The sequence below is a fragment of the Pleurodeles waltl genome, chromosome 3_1 (assembly GCF_031143425.1).
Source record: "Pleurodeles waltl isolate 20211129_DDA chromosome 3_1, aPleWal1.hap1.20221129, whole genome shotgun sequence".
NCBI classification, from domain to species: Eukaryota; Metazoa; Chordata; class Amphibia; order Caudata; family Salamandridae; genus Pleurodeles; species Pleurodeles waltl.
In genome coordinates this window covers 158825767-158846336 of record NC_090440.1, presented here as the reverse complement: position 1 = coordinate 158846336, position 20570 = coordinate 158825767, and the positions used below count along the sequence as shown (strand labels likewise).

Here is a 20570-nt window from a genome sequence, read left to right as displayed (position 1 = left end):
AGAAAACTACTCAAGACTTGGCTCTTCAAGCAGTAGCCGCCCCCCCCAGCGCCTTGAAACCCTCACGGGTATGTAGCGCGCTTTACAAATTGATTGATTGATTATGACCATGGCGCTATAGCCACGGCAATACCGCCGGCCCCTCCACTATACCGCCAGGCTTCCGCCTGGCAGTCATAATCCCCAGGGCAGCGTTGCAAGCAGATTATGAGTCCCCGACCACAAGCCTGGCCATGGCGGTAAACACCGCCATGGAAAGGCTGGCAGTAAGGGGGGACTTGGGGTGCCCCTCCACTGCACATGCACTTGGCATGGGCAGTGCAGGGGCCCCCAGGCATAGCCCCATCGCGCATTTCACTGCCCGATTTTCGGGCAGTGAAATGCATGACGGGTGCTACTGCACCTGCTGCACATCAGCATTGCTGCCGGCTCTATTACGAGCCGGCAGCAATGTTGATGTTACTCTTCCACTGGGCCAGCGGACGGTAACACTGTTACCGTCCGCTGGCCCAGCGTAAAAGTCGAAATAGGGAGCCAGAAATACCACCAGCACTGGCGGTATTCTGGTACCCACTGCCTCGGCGGTCTTCTGGGAAGACCCCTGAGGTTGTAATGAGGGCCTAAATATATACACAATAGCAATCAGTAAGGTGCATAAAAACAACAAGCATTGGCAAAAGTACAGTATAAGAGAATAGTGTTGTAGCATGACCTGTTGTGTATTTTGGTATGTTCCTTCTCTGAACATTTCATCTGAAATTTTATCTGATAATGTGAGTCTGTTTTTTTGGGGGGGTTTTAAGTGCACGGAGACGACTTGTCCCTTCTTAGTGTTTTATTGACTCTTCTGGTGGTACACAGTTGCGATTCTGGCTGTGAGAAAGACCGAAGAGTCGATGCCTGTAAATAAAGCATTACTTTAACAAGCTTGATCCTGGAGTGCAAGCAGTTTTGTGTTTTGAACTTTAGACGCAAGTTTTTCTCTTGATATATATATTCAATGGCATGTGTAGCTGCAGATACACATGCTATGCACAGGTCCTGCCATTTAGTGTTGGGCTCGGAGTGTTACAAGTTGTTTTTCTTTGAAGTCTTTTGGAGTCACGGGACCGAGTGACTCCTCCTTTTCGGCTCCATTGCGCATGGGCATCGACTCCATCTTAGATTGTTTTCTTTCCGCCATCAGGTTTGGACGTGTTTCTTTTCACTCCGGTTGTTCGAGTCGGAAAAGTACTACAAACTCTCTAAATTCGTCGGTATTGTTTTCGATCGAGTACCATCTATCATCGACACATCGGTACTGGCGGACACAGATCTCTACTTGCCCTCCGGGGCACCCACGCCCAACTCGGGCCTGGTCGGCCGACCAAATGTCTTGTCAAAGCCTCATGGACCGGACCCCGTTTAGATTTTGCCCTCGGTGCCACGCCAAGTACCCTTACACGGACCAACATCTAGTCTGTAACCTGTATCTATCTCCAGACCACCGAGAGGATTCTTGCGATGCCTGCAGATCCTTCCGCTCGAAAAAGACTCTGCGAGACCGAAGAGTGCGAAGGTTAGAGATGGCGTCAAGAAGCACCGAACGCCTCTACGCAGAAGAGGAGGAGAAGATCCACACCGCAGTCTCCGTCTGGGGGTCCGACTCCGAGCATGAGTCCGACAACGACAGACCAATAACAGTGGGCCAGCACGTGAGTACGCTTGCCCCAACCCAGCCCAAACACAAGGCCTCGGGGATGCCACTGTCAGAAGGCCGTGGCTCCACCAGTAAGAAAACTACCGGTGACCAAGCAACATCTTTGGCACACCACCGAAGCCTTCGGACTCGAGCCGAAGCACAGGCTCTGAAATCCTCAAGCACTGACCCATTGAGTCAAAGCCCCGAAAATCCCTCTCGGAGCCGAGGCCAACAACTACTCCAGGCCTTTCGATCCCGAGGAAACCAGCTTTGGAGCCGAAAAAACACACATATACAGAGGAGCATGGACTTTCCAAGCATTTGAAAGAAAGCCATAGATTTGCGGATGAACTTACGCAAATGGAGGAATTTGATGAAAAACAGGCCAGAATCCAAATTCATAAAGACACTGGCAACATCCTCACTGCACCTCCTCTAAAAACAAAGAGGAAGCTGGCCTTTCAAGGACATTTGGACACTAACCAGCCACCGGCTAAAGTGCCAAAACCGAGACAAATATCTCTGCCTCCTCAGTTCTCACCTCACCAGTCTCCTCCTCATTCTCCTCACCTGTCCCCCACTGCACAGTCTCCAGTACACTCATACCAAGATGAGACTGACCAATGGGACCTTTATGATGATCCCATTTCTGACAATAGTCCAGAGTGCTATCCGTCAAAGTCATCACCTCCAGAGGATAGCACCTCATATACGCAGGTTCTAGCTAGGGCAGCGTCATATCATAACGTAGCTATGCACACAGAACCTCTTGAGGATGATTTTTTATTTAATACGTTGTCCTCAACTCCCACCACCTACCAGAGTCTACCCATGCTTCCTGGCATGTTAAAACATGCGCATCAAATCTTTTAGGAACCAGTTAAAGCAAGAGCGATCACTCCTAGGGTAGAAAAAAAATATAAGCCGCCTCCTTCAGACCCAGCTTTTATTACCCAACAGCTACCCCCAGATTCCGTAGTGGTCAGCGCAGCAAGGAAGAGGGCTAACTCCCAGTCATCTGGGGACGCACTCCCACCAGATAAAGAAAGTAAAAAAAAATGTTGATGCTGCTGGTAAAAGGGTAGCATCACAAGCAGCTAATCAATGGCGTATAGCCAAGTCCCAAGCGCTAATGGCCAGAAACGACAGGGCCCACTGGGACGAGAGGAAAGACATTATCCAGCATCTTCCCAAAGAACAACAGAAAAGAGCCCAGCAAAAAGTAGAGGAGGGACAGGCAATTACCAATAATCAGATCAGGTCGGCGTTAGACTCCGCAGACACAGCCGCAAGAACTATTAATATGGCTGTCACCATTAGGCGACACGCATGGCTTAGGTCGTCCGGCTTTAAACCTGAAATCCAGCAGGCTGTTCTTAACATGCCTTTTAACGAACACCAACTATTTGGCACACAGGTTGATACAGCCATTGAGAAAATGAAAAAAGACGCCAACACTGCCAAAGCTATGGGGTCGCTTTACTCAACTCAATACAGAGGCTCATTTAGAAAGCCTCAATATAGGGGAGGCTTTAGACCACAAACATCTGAGCCATCTACCTGACAATCCAAACCCTCTTACCAAACACAATACCAAAGAGGGGGGTTTCGGAGAACCTACAGAGGACAATTTCCCAGAACTAGAGGAAAATATCAGCCCACAAAGCAGCCCACACATACCAAACAGTGACTTCGCCCACATCTTCCCCCACCACACTTCCCCTGTGGGAGGAAGACTGCAAAAATTCCACACACAATGGTTACCCATCACAACAGACAATTGGGTCTTATCCATTATCCAACATGGTTACTATATACAGTTCGCACAAACCCCTCCAGATATACCTCCAAAACCACACAAACTCTCCTCTCAACACATTTCAATGTTGCAAATAGAGGTACAGTCACTATTACTCAAACAAGCCATAGAGCTTGTACCACATCATCAAAAAGGAACAGGGGTTTACTCCCTGTATTTACTCATTCCCAAAAAAGACGGAACATTGAGACCAATACTAGATCTCAGAACTCTCAATCTTTACATCCTATTCACTTTCACATGGTAACACTACAGGATGTAGTCCCATTGTTACAACAGCAAGATTTTATGGCAACACTGGATCTAAAAGATGCGTATTTTCACATACCCATCTATCCAGCGCACAGAAAATATCTCAGATTTGTATTACAAGGAAAACATTAACAGTTCAAAGTGTTACCTTTCGGGATAACAACAGCTCCCAGGGTATTTACAAAATGCCTTGCCGTAATCACAGCCTACATAAGAAGACAACATATCCATGTCTTTCCATATCTCAACGACTGGCTAATAAAAGGCAAAACTCAAACACAGTGCCAATACCATACACGTTATGTAATAAACACCCTACACACACTATGGTTCTCAATAAACAACCAAAAATCGCACCTACAACCAGCGCAGGTTCAACAGTATTTAAGAGCCACATTAGACACCCAAAGAGCACTTGCAAGCCCAAGTCCACAAAGGGTACAATCATTCCACAACCTATTACCACTAATCCAGCCAAACCAACAGTACACAGTCAAATTTGTCATGAAACTGTTGGGCATGATGGCATCATGCATCGCCATTGTCCCAAACGCAAGACTAAACATGCGGCCCTTACAACAGTGCCTTGCAAAACAATGGTCACAGGCACATGGTCATCTTCAAGATCTAGTGTTGATAGACCGCCAAACACACATCTCGCTTCAGTGGTGGAATTCCACAAATTTAAACAAAGGGCGGCCATTTCAGGACCCTGTGCCTCACGCCATTCTTACAACAGATGCATCAATGATTGGATGGGGAGCACACCTCAACAATCACAACATTCAGGGACAATGGGACACCAAACACAAACAACTTCACATAAATCACTTAGAACTGCTAGCGGTATTCCTAGCACTAAAAGCTTTTCAACCTCTTCTTGTTCACAAACACATTCTCATCAAAACAGAAAACATGACGACAATCTACTACCTGAACAAACAAGGAGGAACCCACTCATCACAACTTGTCTTCTAGCACAAAATATTTGGCATTGGGCAATTCACAACAACATTCACCCTGTAGCACAGTACATTCCAGGGATTCACAATCAATTAGCAGACGATCTCAGCAGGGATCATCAGCAAACACACGAGTGGGAAATTCACCCACAAGTACTTTTGCCAATGGGGAACACCAGACATAGATCTATTTGCCACCAGCCAGAACACAAAATGCCAAAACTTCTCATCCAGGTACCCACACCCTCTATCCAAGGGCAATTCTCTATGGATCAACTGGTCAGGGATATTTGCTTATGCTTTTTCCCCTCTCCCGCTCATTCCATTTCTGGTCAACAAACTGCATCAAAACAAACTCAAACTCATACTTATAGCGCCAACGTGGGCACGTCAACCATGGTACACAACATTGTTAGACCTGTCACTAGTACCACACATCAAACTACCAAACAGGCCAGATCTGTTGACACAAAACAAACAGCTGATCAGGCACCCAAATCCAGCAACACTCAATCTAGCAATCTGGCTCCTGAAGTCTAAGAGTTTGGATATCTACATCTTCCACCAGAATGTATGGAAGTAATCAAACAAGCAAGAAAACCCACTACCAGGCAGTGCTATGCAAACAAATGGAAAAGGTTTGTCTTTTACTGCCAATCCAAACACATAACACCTCTTTCGGCATCATTACAAGACATTGTAAGTTACTTACTTCAGCTACAAAAAGCAAATTTAGCTTTTTCATCCATTATAATACATCTCACAGCTATTTCAGCCTATTTACAAAATATACAAAACAAGTCTCTATTTAGAGTGCCTGTCATCAAAGCCTTCATGGAGGGGCTAAAACGTATCATACCTCCAAGAACACCACCAGTACCTTCATGGAATCTCAATATTGTACTCACACGGCTTATGGGTCCACCGTTTGAACCCATGCATTCGTGTCAAATTCCATATCTAACGTGGAAAGTAGCATTCCTCATTGCAATCACTTCATTACGAAGAGTTAGTGAAATACAAGCATTCACTATTGAACAACCCTTTATACAAGTACACAAACATAAAGTTGTACTTCGCACAAACCCAAAATTCTTACCTAAAGTCATCTCACCATTTCATTTAAATCAAACCGTGGAACTTCCAGTCTTCTTCCCACAGCCAGACTCAGTAGCAGAAAGAGCGCTCCATACATTAGACATTAAAAGAGCTTTAATGTATTACATTGACAGAACAACATCATTTAGAAAAACTAAACAGTTATTTGTTGCATTCCAAAACCCCATACTGGTAATCCTATCTCAAAACAAGGCATAGCCAGATGGATAGTAAAGTGCATCCAAACCTGTTACCTAAAAGCTAAAAGACAGCTATTAGTAACACCAAAAGCACACTCCACCAGAAAGAAAGGAGCAACAATGGCATTCCTAGGAAATATACAAATGACAGAAATCTGTAAAGCAGCCACTTGGTCAACACCCCATACAATTACCAAGCATTACTGTGTAGATGTGTTAGCAACACAACAAGCCACAGTAGGACAAGCTTCAACTCCTACAGGCTGACCACCGCTTACGGGAGGAAAACTGCTTTGTCGTCTATGCATAGCATGTGTATCTGCAGCTACACATGTCATTGAACGGAAACGGAACAGAACGGAAAATGTCACTTACCCAGTGTACATCTGTTCGTGGCATGTTCCGCTGCAGATTCACATGCGCCCTCCCTCCTCCCCGGGAGCCTGTAGCTGTTTGTTACATTTACATTTGTACATATGTATACATATCTCTATTCCATTGCATGGGCATCTCTTTCTTTACACTATATCACTCCGACCTTACCCTCTGCGGGAAAACAATCTAAGATTGAGTCGATGCCCATGCGCAATGGAGCCGAAAAGGAGGAGTCACTCGGTCCTGTGACTCGAAAACACTTCTTCGAAGCTTGTAACACTCCGAGCCCAACACTAGATGGCAGGACCTGTACATAGCATGTGAATCTGCAGCGGAACATGCCACGAATAGATGTACACTGGGTAAGTGACATTTTCCATATATATATATATATATATATATATATATATATATATATATACACACAGGGGTGTGGATTTTAATAAAATATCTACTTGGCCATGGGACAGGTTTCTTCATAAACCTATAAAAAAAATCAACTTGTCCCTTTGGTACCATATAGTGCGGCAATAAATTAAAAAAGCAATCTCATTATATAGGAGCTCTGATAAAAGCCTCTCTGATTATGCCAAGACTCATACTATAGTAGGGTTTGAAGTCTAGCATTTCCCACATTTTGACACCTTTCCACAGATCAACATACTGCAGTGAGAGAAGCGTTTAGCAATAGTTCCAGGGTTGGAATGCACTCTTGAGTCTGTTTAAACCTATTCTATTGCATGTTATAGAGATATTTTTAACAGCTCTTCTCTAATCTTTTCCCATACTGAGAGAGGTTGAGAATTTACTCTGTACAAGGGCAGAAATAAAACTTCTTCCATGATTGGGGAAAAAAGTGTTGGAGGGAAAGTGAACTTATAAATGCTCAACAGATGTTTGCATGAGCAAATCTACACATTCGTATTTGCTCATGCTAAAATGTAATTCACAGATATTTTCTAGGAGCACGACTTCCAGGCCTACTTCTCTAAATTATTGTGTATTTATGAAAGCTGTACATCTGCACTAATGCAAGGACATATATCATGAGTGCGCTTTTGTGACTTTATTTAAAAATTGGGTCTCTAATTAGGTCTTGAGTTAACCAAGACCTTTTGTTTTTGTTACAATTCTCTCTCTCTCTCTACACTGGCTTCAGTGAGAGGGACAGCATTCTGCTCTTCCACTAGGAATATTTTGTTACACAAAGTAGTTTTGTTCAGTGCCAGAGACTACTGTGGCAATTTGTGCTTTTGGAGACCAAAAAAATATGATTGCTTTTTGCCAATGTTTGTTATAATGGTGAGGGCAGGACCCACAACAATGTTTTAAAAAAAATGTTTAAAAAAAACAAGCATTGACCAAACCAAAAGGCTGACCACCAATGTCAGCCCTTTTGGCTTTGCCAATAATTGTTAATTTTCATGTCTCTCATAATCTTGTTGAAACTGGTTGCATTGATTTTCTATGATGAATATGTTTTTTGGGAATACTAGCATGAATCAACACATTTTAGCAGATGATGCCTCAAAGAAATGGTACTTAAAATTTCACAGTAGTTTAGCAAAACTTTTTTTTCCTAGTTGCATTTTTTGTGAACATTTAATTTGGAAGCAAAGGCTTGCTTTTAAGCTTCTGCAAATATTTGCATCTAATCAGAGGTACTCTGGGAGCATTACGCGTATCCTCACATTGTTAAACTTTGCAATCATGAGTGCACATTTTTATACTGGGACCACCGTCCGCAGTGCAGTCAGAGCTTACATTTTCTTAGAGCGGTCACCGTAAAAAAGGCTTTGCATTAATTTTTTATTTTTATTTATGGAGTTTTATAAGGCATGAACATGACCATTGAGGCATCAGAGCGCTGTCCATAGAGAGAGTTTGAATCACGGTTGGGGAACAGTAGGACATCAGTCTCTTAAGAAACGTTGTATATAGGAGTCGAAAATCAGATTACAAAACTAGCAGGATACATTACAAAATGTGTACAGAATAGTAGGATGCAATATAAAATTATGAAACACTGTTCAAAGAAATCGAAGCACAGGATGCCAAGAATAGTGGGGTACAATATATAAAGTTGTGAAAGAACAGTATCAAAATAAATTATCTTATGCTTCATTTCTGTCTAGTAGTAAAGGTTTAGCTTCTTTCTTGAAGAGTTTGCATGAGGTAATAGCCCTCATTGAGGGTAGTAGTGAGTTCCATATTTTTGGGGAAGATCGGGCGAAAGTGCCCTTGTGAGGTTTTTTTTTTTTTTTTTATCTGGGTGGTTCCAGTATGAGGGATTTTGCACTTCTAGAATCCCTTCCTCCTCTTGATTCTATTGTGTAAGACTTTGTGAGTCAAGCATGCCACCTTCAGTTGGATCAACCAGAATTGTGTAAGGCTTTGTGAGTCAAGCAAGCCACCTTCAGTTAGATCCTAGCTTCAGGGTCCTGAGAGATGAGATCAAAACAATGCATGCTTGTTAGAAGTCTTACTGCCAGCATTAATTGTTGCTTTCATTGGAACTAGGCTGGTTTTAGGTAGGCCTATGTCCAGTCTTGCAAGCACTGGGGACTGAACTACCATTTTGAGGCCTTCTAGTGGTACGAAAGGTTTTAGTTTTCTTCGGAGATGTAGATGTAGACCGGCACACCTCGTAGCAGCTTGTATGTGATCTTGCATGGTTAGATTTGAGTCTAGAGTGATGCCTAATAATTTTACGGGGTCGCAGATCGTTGGGGTGCAGTTAAGTGATTTGAGGTTAAGGGACCATGGTTGAGGTTGTTGGGATTTAATTTGTTGGGAGAAAGTGATGAATTTGGTTTTCAGCGGATTTAGTTTTAGATGGTGGAGTGCCAACCAGTCCCGTGTTTTCATCAGAGTGTCATCCAGTCTCCTGATATTCTCTTGAGAGGAGAGCTTGAGGTAGAGTTAAGTGTCATCTGCATATATGTGGCACAAGATTTTTGATTATTTGAGGATTTCAGGGAGTGGTTCCCGATAGAACAGTGTTGGTGAAATTGTAGATCCCTGCGGAACGCCCCAGTCAATGTCTGCTATGTCAGATACGGTGTTGCCAATTTTGAATTTTTGCTGACGGTTCAGCAAAAAGGAGGTGAACCAAATGAGGATGGTCCCTGATAGACCCATTTTGTCTCCAAGGGTCTCCTTGAGGCGTTTGTGGGAGACTGTGTCAAACGCCGCTAATATATTCTTGTAGTATTAGCAAACAGGATTCATTTTTGTCAGTATTGTGTTCAAGCCTGAAACCTGATTGGTGCTTGTCTACAAGGTAAAAATTCTTGATGTGTTCACATAGCTGATTGTGGGTGCAAGTTTCTACCAATTTAGCTAGGAAAGGCAGATTTGATACAGGTCGGAAGTTGTTTAAGTCATTAAGATCCATACCTGTGTTTTTTTTTAGTAGAGGTGATACTTGGCCCATCTTGGAGAGATCCTTGCTGGGGAAATGCTTTCACAATTTTCGCCACTAGGCGAGTGACGGATTGGTGGATCGCTTTCAGTGGATGAGAAGGAATGGGGTTGTCGAAGTGTGTGGTAGATTTCATAGAATGAATGGTTTTCTGTATTTCCCCCCTAGGCAGAGATCTTGAACTGTTCCAGAAGGTTCCATTCTTCCTTGGGGCAGTTGGGGTATGTTGTTCAGCATTCTTGCTGCGTGCAGCAGGAGTGGGGTTGAAGGTTTCCCTAGTTTGGGCATTAGCTTGGCTGGGGATAGAGTTGATTATGGTTGCGATTGTCTCTTTGAAGAAAGTTGAGAATTCGTTGCAGATGTCCGTCGAGTTGTTTGCAAGAATGGTATCCATTAGTTTTCCTGATTGTTGTTTTATTATATTAGAGTGTTCTGGGCCTGCTCTTTGCTCTGTCTAGCTGTGATATGATCGCTGTTGATGTGGCTTTTAGGATAGCCTTTTTGTATGAGATTCTGTGTCTTCTCAGCTGTTCAAGATGGGTGATGTTTGGAACCTTCCTCCATAGTCATTCCAGATGTCTTAGTTGTCTTCTTTCATTGTTTATTTTTTGCTTGAACCACAGTATTGAGGGTTTATAATTTAGCCTTTTATGACATAGTGGGGTGACCTTCTGAACAATGTTTGTCATACTGCAGTTGTAGAGAAGTTTCAGTTCTTGAACCGAGGGATAATTGAGGATTTGATGGTGATCTGATCAGTTTATTGGGGTGATGTCCATCATGTTTATTGTACCCGGTTTAGCGATGATGAGGTCAAGTGTGTCACCTTTATTGTGAGTTTGCCCTTTGCATGCTTGAGTCATGTTGAGGTCCTGAAGTAGTTTGCCGAGTGCTGCCACTCTGGGGTCTTTGTCATTGTTCCAATGAAGGTTGAAATCTAATGATATCGCATTAGAGAGAGAGGTGGCATTGAGTGTTATCATTTCCATAAGTTGCTCCAGGAAGAATGTGCTGTGGCCAGGAGGGTGGTATAAGTGGAGTGTTTTGGCTATCAGCTCATTTTCAAGTTTGAGTTTGGCTCCCATGAGCTCAAATGATGGCGTGTCTTCAAACGAGAGTGAGTTTAGAGTTGGGGTTTCTGTAAATTATAGCAAGACCTCCGCCCTGCTTCAAAGTGCGATCCAGATGTAAGATGGCAAAATCTTGGGGAATGAGAAGGTCCAGTATTGGGGATGCTGTTGGGTTTAGCCAGGTTTGTTAGAAATTGAATGTCTAGATCATGTGCTAGAATCATGTCCACTATATCAGTTGCGTGTTTTTTAGCACCTGATCTACAGTTGTGCAGCATGCATTTCAGGTTAGTCACTGTTTTTTCAGTCATTGTAGCGGGCATTGTGTTCATTGCAATCAAGATCAGATTGTTGTGATTGACTTGTAGAGGGTTGTGTCTCCGGTTTTTGTAGTTGGATATCACTACGATTGGGATGTTAGGTGAAGTGTCAGGGGATATATTATGTGCATTCAGGTAGTATCTTAGAAGAGAGTTTCCTTCTTCTTCTGAAAGGTGATTGTTTGTTCTTCTCGGCCGATAAAGCTTATTGCCTTGGGGCATTGTGAGTCTGCTGTTGTAGATGTGCTTTCCGCTAGCTGGGTAGTCAAAGCACTTACAAGAGGGCAAGAACCTTTTCTCTGCGTTGAATAGAAGTGTGATGATATTCTGCTTGACCCATTCTGTCTTCCCTAAGTAGCTGCAAGTTGTCAATGATTTGGTTTATGGGCAGGTCGTGTGTTGGGCACTGACAAAACATATTATCGTTCATTGTGAGTGTTTGCACATTTTCATCACCTGCTTAGTTTTTCCTTTGGGGGTGTTCTTCCCATCATGGAGCTTGTCCGTCCTACGTCTTGTTTTTTAAAATTTAGATCAGCTGTGTGTTGTCTGGTCGGAGTCCGCTGTTTTACTGGTCTCACCGTTGGGTGGTGCTTGGACTTTACGTTCCTTTGATTGAACTACGATGGAGATTGTAACCCCTGCTCTGTATCAGGGGGATGTTTCTTCTGCCTTGATCCCCTTCCAGTTGCAGAGTGGTTGCTCTTCAGGCTGATGGGGCTGTTTGTTGAAGGTTCTGGTTGGAGACACTGAAAAGCTGTGTGTTCTGGAAGGCTACAATTGCTGTTTGGTGCAGTTCGTAGGGCGGTGTTGTGGATCCAAGGTACTGGTTAGGGTTCTGAGTATGAGACAGGTAACATGGGGGATTGGATAGGGTTGCTACTTGCCTTTTCAAATCACTAAACACTTGTAAGTTATTATTCACTGCTTTGATGTTGTCATTTTTATAAATTGAGATAGTGGCTTTCGTTTTTAGTAAGGGGAGGGTGCTATAGCCAGTTTGAGGCCATAATGGATGTTGTGTGATGTTTTGACTTTCTTGAGGGAGTAAAATGCATTCCTCCATTTGGCTGTGATCTCGTGTGAAAGATTAGATCGGTCGTGATGGCTCCCTTTGTGAAGCAAAATTAGGAGTCAGATTTGAGAGTTTCAGTGTTGCTCCTTAGAATACTTTGTTTGAACATTTTTGCTCCATTTTTGGATAGGTTAGGTGGGTAGTTGATACTGAATGAGTTAATTTCTGAGGGGACAGAGTGGGAGGATTTGCTTTATTTTAGTCCAACATCTTCTTATATTAGTGAGACCAACAAATCACAGCAATCACTTTTATCTACAGATGGCTGCAGTGGGGTAGGATCTAGTAGGGTAACGAAAAGAATCGAGTTTGGGAAGGAGTTTCAATTGCTCCTCAATGGGCTATTTTAATTGAGACAAGCCAGGTGTTAATCTGCATATGCCTAATGCAGTAAGGCTGCTTCCATTTGTAGGATTATCTTTATTGTAAGACAGATTCCAGTCCCCTCTCCGTTTTGTTGCAGGGGCAGCCAAAGTTTATCTGTGTATGCCTATTACAATATGGCTGCGTCTGTTTGAAGCAATTTGCTGGTGTTGGAAGAGAGCACCCAGTCCTCTCTCAGTTTTGTTGCAGGTGCTGGCCAGAGATCACCAGCTAAAGATGGCCGCCCCACCTATTGCATGAGTTATCTGGTCTAAAGTCCTCTTTCAGTCACCATTGCTTAGGGGTCCGACATATTGGTTCATTCACGGTGTCCTGCTTAAGTTTTTAGAGCATTGGAAAAAGATTCAAAATGTCTCAGTTGCAATAGGAGCTCCAAAAGAACACAGCTCCCTTATGTTCTCATCAATATCCATTTACTTTCTGTCTGGCCATCACGGAGCTGAAATTGACACCAAAAACAGAATGACCCTGCAGCCCAACCTGTCCTCGTCTCTCCCCCTCTGAACTGCAGGGGGTGACCAACAGAGCCTCAGCACATCCCTCCAGCACACTGGGTGCTCCTAGCCTAGCGCAGAGTCCTCCCATAAATAGAGCTTCAAATCTGTGCGGGGAGGGGAGCAATGCGCCAGATAACACGGGCTTGTTGGGCTCTCCATGCACGGGCTGTGAGTCTGCTCACCTAACACTCCCTTCACTACACAGTGTTCTCCTCGCATGCCACACACTGATGTGGAGGGTAGCAGGAGAGAAGCTGGGCTCAGGGCGGCCAGGTCATGGTGAGCTACTTGTAAAACGCTCAGCAGGTTGCGCCCCATGCACTTCAGCTACAAGTAGCCTCACCCCCTATGATGGGCCCTATCCCAGTCACAAGGCTTTCTCTCCCTTCATTGTTAGGAAGACTGTCATCGCTGTCATGCAGATCCTGCCTTCCAGTCTCTAATCAGGTAATCCCATTTCTGGGTATTTTAAAGTTTATCTTACAAGTTCAATCACCATTAACACAAATATAACCTTAACTGCAGACAGTACCTTTTCCTAATCCATAATGTGGTACTGTAAACTGGCAGTGAAAAGGTTTGGGGCCCCTAGGGCTATAGGAATTCCACACCCCTGATATAAATGGCAAGCCACAAATGAGAGAAAGCCAATCATGAAGTGCACACGTGCCTGAAGGAAATGAGGCACAGCGACCATTGGTTTTTGGAGAGTAACTAAAATAAATTTGAAGATAAGGGGTATAGCATTGAGCACCCGTATTGATATTAGAATCCACAGAGTGAAAAAGAAAAATAAGTTGGAGTGCAAACATTTGTTGAAAAGTTTTAGGATTTTCCTACTAGGTAATGCTCGAAAATAAGAAGCATTTGGAAATAATTATTCGATTCAGTGAACACTAATAGCTCTCATTGAGGTTAATTTAAACATAAGCATGGAGGATAAACAGGCAAAATGGAGATTGGCTGCGGAACGTACTTTTAACGAGGGTTGTGAGATGACTGGAATTGAGAATCCTAATGGCATTGGGAATAGAACTCCTGCACAATTGATTAGACAATTGGAGAAAGCAAGGAAAATGGAAGCAAAACTGTGGTGGTAGAGGACATCATTTACAACATATTTGGAGTGTAAATGGGTGCACAGGGGGCTGAGGATCATGCTATTATCAGCATACAAGGATATGGATGAGGACTTGGTAAATGAATGGTGTTGGAACACAGAGTAACGTTCAATAAGGTTAATGAGAATATTAACCAAGCAAGCAAAAAATAAAATGGAATTGCAGGCAGCGAAGATTGAAATGGTTATGAAAGATATAAAGATGACGAGGATGTGAAAGATCAACTGATTAAGATGGAGAAGTCCTTGCATAAATATGGTGAGGAAATTATGTAATGGAAAGCAAGGAAGTTTACAAGGGACAGATTGGATTACCAGTATGGCTGAGTATAGACCTTTGCAAAAAAAATATGATAGTTTGAGATCAAAGGAAAAACTGGATGTATCAAAGAGCCGATTGCCAAGTGAGAGTGACATCAGTTCAGATCCTGGCTCTAATGCTGATGAGGCAGTAGTGGAGAAAAGGGATTTTCAGAAGGAGCTTCTCCTCGTACGCATGACTATGCGCCAGGGAGGAAGGACTGGACATCAGATTGACTTTGGAAAGAAAATGCAGGATGAGGAGGGGCAAGAGGAAGAGGACAAGGAAAGAACAGGGGACGACAAAAGAACTGATGGGTGCAGATAATGCATATATAAAACAACCTCTAGTTGTAAATGTATCATCGATCACTCTAAATCATAATCAAAAGAGGTTGCTCAATTTGGGATTTACCTTCTGCCCTACATCCTGCCCAGATTTTGTAGATACAAGGATTGAGATCTATAAGTACATCCGTAAACTCAAACTACATAAAGATTATCAGATGAGGACTGCAAAAGAAATTGTTAAAAGATCTACAGAGAATAGGTACTAATCTTTCAGGATATCAGATATCCCTGGCCTAATGGAGATTCGAGATTTGGCAATGCAAGTTATGGTACAATCTAGTAGTGAAGGAACAGAATCGTTAGTCAGTATAGATGATTAATCTGGAAACATTGAAATGAGTGGATTAATTCCACGAATGGGAGATTTAAGAGACATAGGATTTATATTGGATAAACAAGTGGATTGAAACCCAAGAGCACATTTTATACCCAGCTACCAGCTGGAAATGGTATTGATTTGTTTCAAGGACTAGTGGTGAAACAACTTAATAAATTAAGGAAATAATTGCATAATGAGAAAGGAAAGAGCTATTTCTCGTATAAGGACTGGAAAGATATTCTAGAATTGAGGAATAATCCCTCCCTTATCATCAAACCTTCTGACAAAGGGGGTAACATTGTGTTGATGGATTTAAATTCATGTTGATTGGAAGCAAGGAGGCAATGTGTGAACACCACACATTACAGTTGTCTTCCTGGGAATCCTATTAAACAAGTGGAAGAGGAATATCATATAAAATTAAAGTCTTGGTTTGATTGTGGGTTGTTAGATTGGGAAGAGTATCAATACTTAAGAGTTGAGCCTGCAATTATGGCTACTATATACTTTCTCCCAAAACTCCACAAGAAATTTCTCCCTGGAAAGCCAATTGTGAGCTCTATAGGGTCTTTGTTAGAAAATACATCAAGGTATATGGACCTGTTTCTACAGAAGTGTGTAATTAACTTGCCTTCATTCTTGAAGGACTCTACAGAGTTTCTGAAACAATTAGATGGCATACCTTGGAAACAGGAATACATTATGGTAACGCTCAATGTGACATTGTTGAATACATCTCTTAATCACAATCAGGGGGTGCAAGCTTGTGAATATTTTTTTAGATACAGACCCATAGAGCTATTAGGACATACACAGATATTAATGGATATGCTCAGATACTGCCTCACACACAATGTATTTCTCTTTGATAAAAAATATTACTTACAGGAACAGGGAACAGCTATGGGCACCTCCTTTACCCCCACCTACGCAAACTTGTTCCTGGGATGGTGGGAAAAGGAGGTAGCTTAGGCTGAAGAAAATGATTAGTATATTCAGAAGGTTGCAAATGGAATGATTCATTGATGATCTTTTTATACTTTGGGAAGGTGATGAAGTGGAATTGTGTTCCTTTATGGAGAAGTTGAATCAAAATGAGATAAATTTGCAATTTACGAGTTCATATAGTAGAACACCTTGTGAGTTCTTTGATGTTGAAATGCTGGTCCTCAATAACAAGTTGGTGACCAAAACATATAGGAAACTGACTGCTACCAATGCATTATTACATGCTAATAGTAGGCACCCTGGTGCTTTGAAATGGAGTATTCCACATAGTCTGTTGTTGAGAGAAAAGAGAGTGTGCTCTACATGTGATGAATATAATAAGGAAGCATCAGGCATGATAAATAGATTTTTAGAGCGGGGTATCCTAGGAGTGAGCTTAATGATACAAAGCGAAGAGCGGGTATAAAATTAAGAGAACAGTTACAAGATCCACAAGAAGAGAATTTAGGCAAACAGAAAGGTAACATGAAAACATTGTTCCTCAAGTATGATTTGGCACAGTCAAGTGTTAAGAGAATATTACATAAGAACTTGCACGTGTTGAATAAAGATGAACATTTAAAAACAATATGGCAAGCTGGATAGCAGATCACTTTTAAGAAAGCTAAATACTTGGGGTGCATTTTGACATAAAGCTTTTTGGATACAAATATGAGGGGTGAAAACTGGTTAGTCAAGAAAACTTGGGGCTTTAACAGATGCTCCTCATGTGAAGCCTGTCAATATGGCTTAAACTGTAAGAGTTATCAAACCTTTGAGGAATGGAATTTGCCAATTTAGAAAAAAATTACATGTAGTACAGATCATGTAGTCTATTTCCTAAAGTTGTGGGTGCAATAAATTATATGTAGGGAGTACCACCAAGAAACTAAAGATTAGGATTCCCCAGCATATGAGAGCCATTGTGAATGGTGATAAGAGTTATCCTTTGGCAGCTCATTTTGAGAAATATCTTGCCCGTTCCCTGACCACTTTTAAATATTTTGGGATAAAACATATTAAGGTTCACCCGAGAGGAGGTGATAGAGAGAGAACACTACGAAGGGAGGAATCCAGGTTGATATTAATGCTGGGGACAGAAGCCCCTTATGGGCACTATTTGGATGCTGAATTACATGTACATTTGTAATGCTATGAACTGTTGCACTTACTTGGAACAGGTTACATATAGTATACACTTTTTGGACATGATTTATGAATATTTTCAGAATTAAGATACTTTAGATATACGATCTATCATCTCTTGGGGTATTTATTTTTTTACCCATAATTTTAAGCATATTGAATTGTGATTTAATATTTTAAATCAACTTGAAGAATATAGATTTAGGATTAGGTATATGATAGATATGTATCTTGATATAATTGATGAAGAATTGTGAATATTCATTAGGACAGATATTTTAGAGATGATATATTGGAAAGACGTTTCTCAAAGAAAACATCTGCTTTTGATTTATATTCTCTTCAATGACTACTCTTATAAATATTAGCAAGTAACTGTATGTGAAATTAATTTTGCTCATTAGCACGTTACTCTGCTCCTGTACATGGGCATAACCCGATATACAGTATGGCACATGGACACTTTATTTTGAATTTTTAAAGACATCATTGCGGATTTGTATTTGGAGTCCCATAAAGTAAAGCATGGTGTCTAGGACATTATAGTATGGTACATGGACACTTTATGTTGCGCTCTTAAAGACATTATTGTGGATTTATATTTGGTGTCCCATACGGTAAAGTATGATGTTTAGGACACCATAATATTGATTGTTTTGAGGAAATGATAGATACCAATTAATTTCATACATTAGTTTAACATCTAGTACCCATATAAATAATTCTTGTGTAGTAAAGTATGGTTTCTGATGGATACAACTACCTGTGGATTCCTCACCTAATGAATACTCCCATGGCGCCAGCATTCGACGGAAATCTTCTTACTAGTCTCTGCACGTCGACGAGGACGTCACTCTAGCCCACGCGACGCCGTCTGACGTCATACAGGCAATAAGAGGTCCTCGCCGACGTGCCGATGACAGTTCCCTTTTTTCCGTGCATTCGAAACGGTTATCTTCGAGGGAGCTACTGTTACCTTCGTGGTTACAGTGTATTGTCTGCTGCGTAGTCTTCTCTGCGGTAATAATGTCTCAGAGGAAGTCGGGTTTCAAGCCCTGTCGAGAGTGTGGGGGCAAGATGTCAGTTACAGATCCTCACTCCGACTGTCTATGGTGTTTGAGCTCCGACCACGACGTCTCGACTTGCGATTCATGTCAACACATGAATCCGAAGGCCCTCAAAGAGCGTGAGGCCAAGTTATTCATGGCAAAGTCAAAGAAGAATGAGAAACATCATAAGAAGTCTTCTTCGCCAAGGTCTCACCGGCGTCATCGAGACTCCCGGCGCCGTAGAGACTCACGACGTCATTCCAGCAAGGAGTCTCGTTCGAGGTCACCTTCGGCTCGGCGTCGGAGGACTTGGGAGGTCAGCCCCACGGTCACGCCGCATCCATCGACGCCGTTGCCCTCTCCGGCGTCACCGACTTCGCCTGGTCAGGCGTCGGTGATTGAGGTGGTGCAGCCTCTTGTGTTTTCTCCGGCGTCGCAGACGTCGAGGCCGGCGTCGGGGTCGCCCTCGATCCAGGCACCCCAGTATCCGGCTTTTCCCACTCCTGGAGCCGATAGTACCGCGTTTCTTAATGCGATGTATACCATCTTTCAGCAGATGGCTCCAGGAGCTGCTCCGGCTGGTCCTTCAGGGCCCTTGGCCTTTTCGTTGGGTGATCCTGCGCCTCTTCGGCCGGCACCCTTTATGCCCTTTCTCCCTTTTGGGAATGTGGGCTCGGCGCCGGTGCCGGCGTCGGTGGCCGCTCCGGTGGCTTCGGATGTTTCGGCCCCGGAGGTTGCCCTTCCGTCGAAGTCAGGATTTTGCCCTGTGACTCCGGTTGGTCCATCGGCTCCAAGACCTCGTCCTCCAGCTCCTGCCTCGGCGCCGAAGCTGCCTGTGGCGCCGGACGCGGCGTCAGATGCTTCTGGAGATCGGCGCCGTTCTTCGACGTCGGCGGAGGCCATGTCGACTCCGCGTATCGAGGAGAGACTTCATTCGAGGAGGCGTGCTCTCCGTCTTTTAGAAGAGCAGGAGTACCAGCGAGTCTTAGAGGAGGGAGAGATTGAGGACTCTGGAGACGGACTACATGGTCTGGATACAGCCAGTGGGCTGGACACTTCCCCTGAGTGGGACCTTTCATCTCCAGGGGAATATACGGAGGAGGCTGCTTCCTTTCATGCTGTGGTGAGGAAGGCAGCGAGCTTTTTGGACCTGCCTTTGCCGGTGGCAGAGGCGAAGCAGAATTTGCTGACAGAGGTATTGCATCCGGCCTCTGCTGCAGCTGAGCCTCTCTTGCCATTTAATGAGGCTTTGCTGGATCCGGTGTTGGAGGTGTGGAAGAAGCCGGTGTCTTCCTCGGCCGTTCATAGGGCTGTGGCCAGGAGGTATCGAGCTGCACCATCTGACCCTGGCTTTCTCTCTAGACACCCTACGCCGGAGAGCTTGGTGGTGCAAACCTCCTGTTCCTCAAAGTCAGCGCCTGGTTCCTTCCCGACGGTGCCTGGAGACAGAGACTCCAAGAAACTGGATGCGCAGTCCAAGAAAATATTTTCGTCATGCAGTTTGGCGTTGAAGGCCACCAACGCAACGTGCATTCTGGGGAGGTACATCCATGCTCTGATGGATGATATTTCGTCTTCATTTACGGAGCTCCCCCAGGGTCTCTTGGATGTGGTCTCGGACACCCAGGCTGCCGCGACCCAGATTATCCAGTCTGGGCTGGACACGACCGACTCGGTGGCCAGGGCGATGGGCACGGCTGTGGTGGCAAGAAGACAGGCCTGGCTCCGAAACTCAGGGTTTTCTGCGGATGTGCAGTTGACCCTGCTGGACCTCCCGTTTGATGGGGACAGACTGTTTGGAGCCAAGGCAGATTCGGCCTTGGAACGATTTAAGGAGAGCAGAGCCACAGCCAAATCGTTAGGACTGCAAGCTCCTTCTTCCTCTGCCTCTTCTAGATTTTTCAGGAGGTTTCGGGGATTTGGGCGTGGCTCTTCTTCCTCTTCCTTTCGGGGGAGGTTCCAGCAACCCGCCTCTTCCCTCCCCTATAGGTCATTTAGAGGGAGGGGGAGGGGTCCGTACCAGAGGAGCCTCTCAACAGCACTCTGCCTCTTCCTCGTCCTCTGGAGGGGTGCAGCAGGGGAAGCAGCCTTAGGCTTCCACCGTTTCCCACTCACTCCTCTCCTGTAGGGGGAAGATTACA

The 20570-nt window shown here is 43.8% G+C and overlaps 1 protein-coding gene across 9 annotated transcripts in view; it reads left to right on the top strand.

The window, feature by feature from the left end:
• TMEM266 (transmembrane protein 266) overlaps window positions 1-20570 on the top strand; it is a 394446-nt gene that overhangs the window by 199354 nt on the left and 174522 nt on the right. The window lies entirely within an intron of this gene.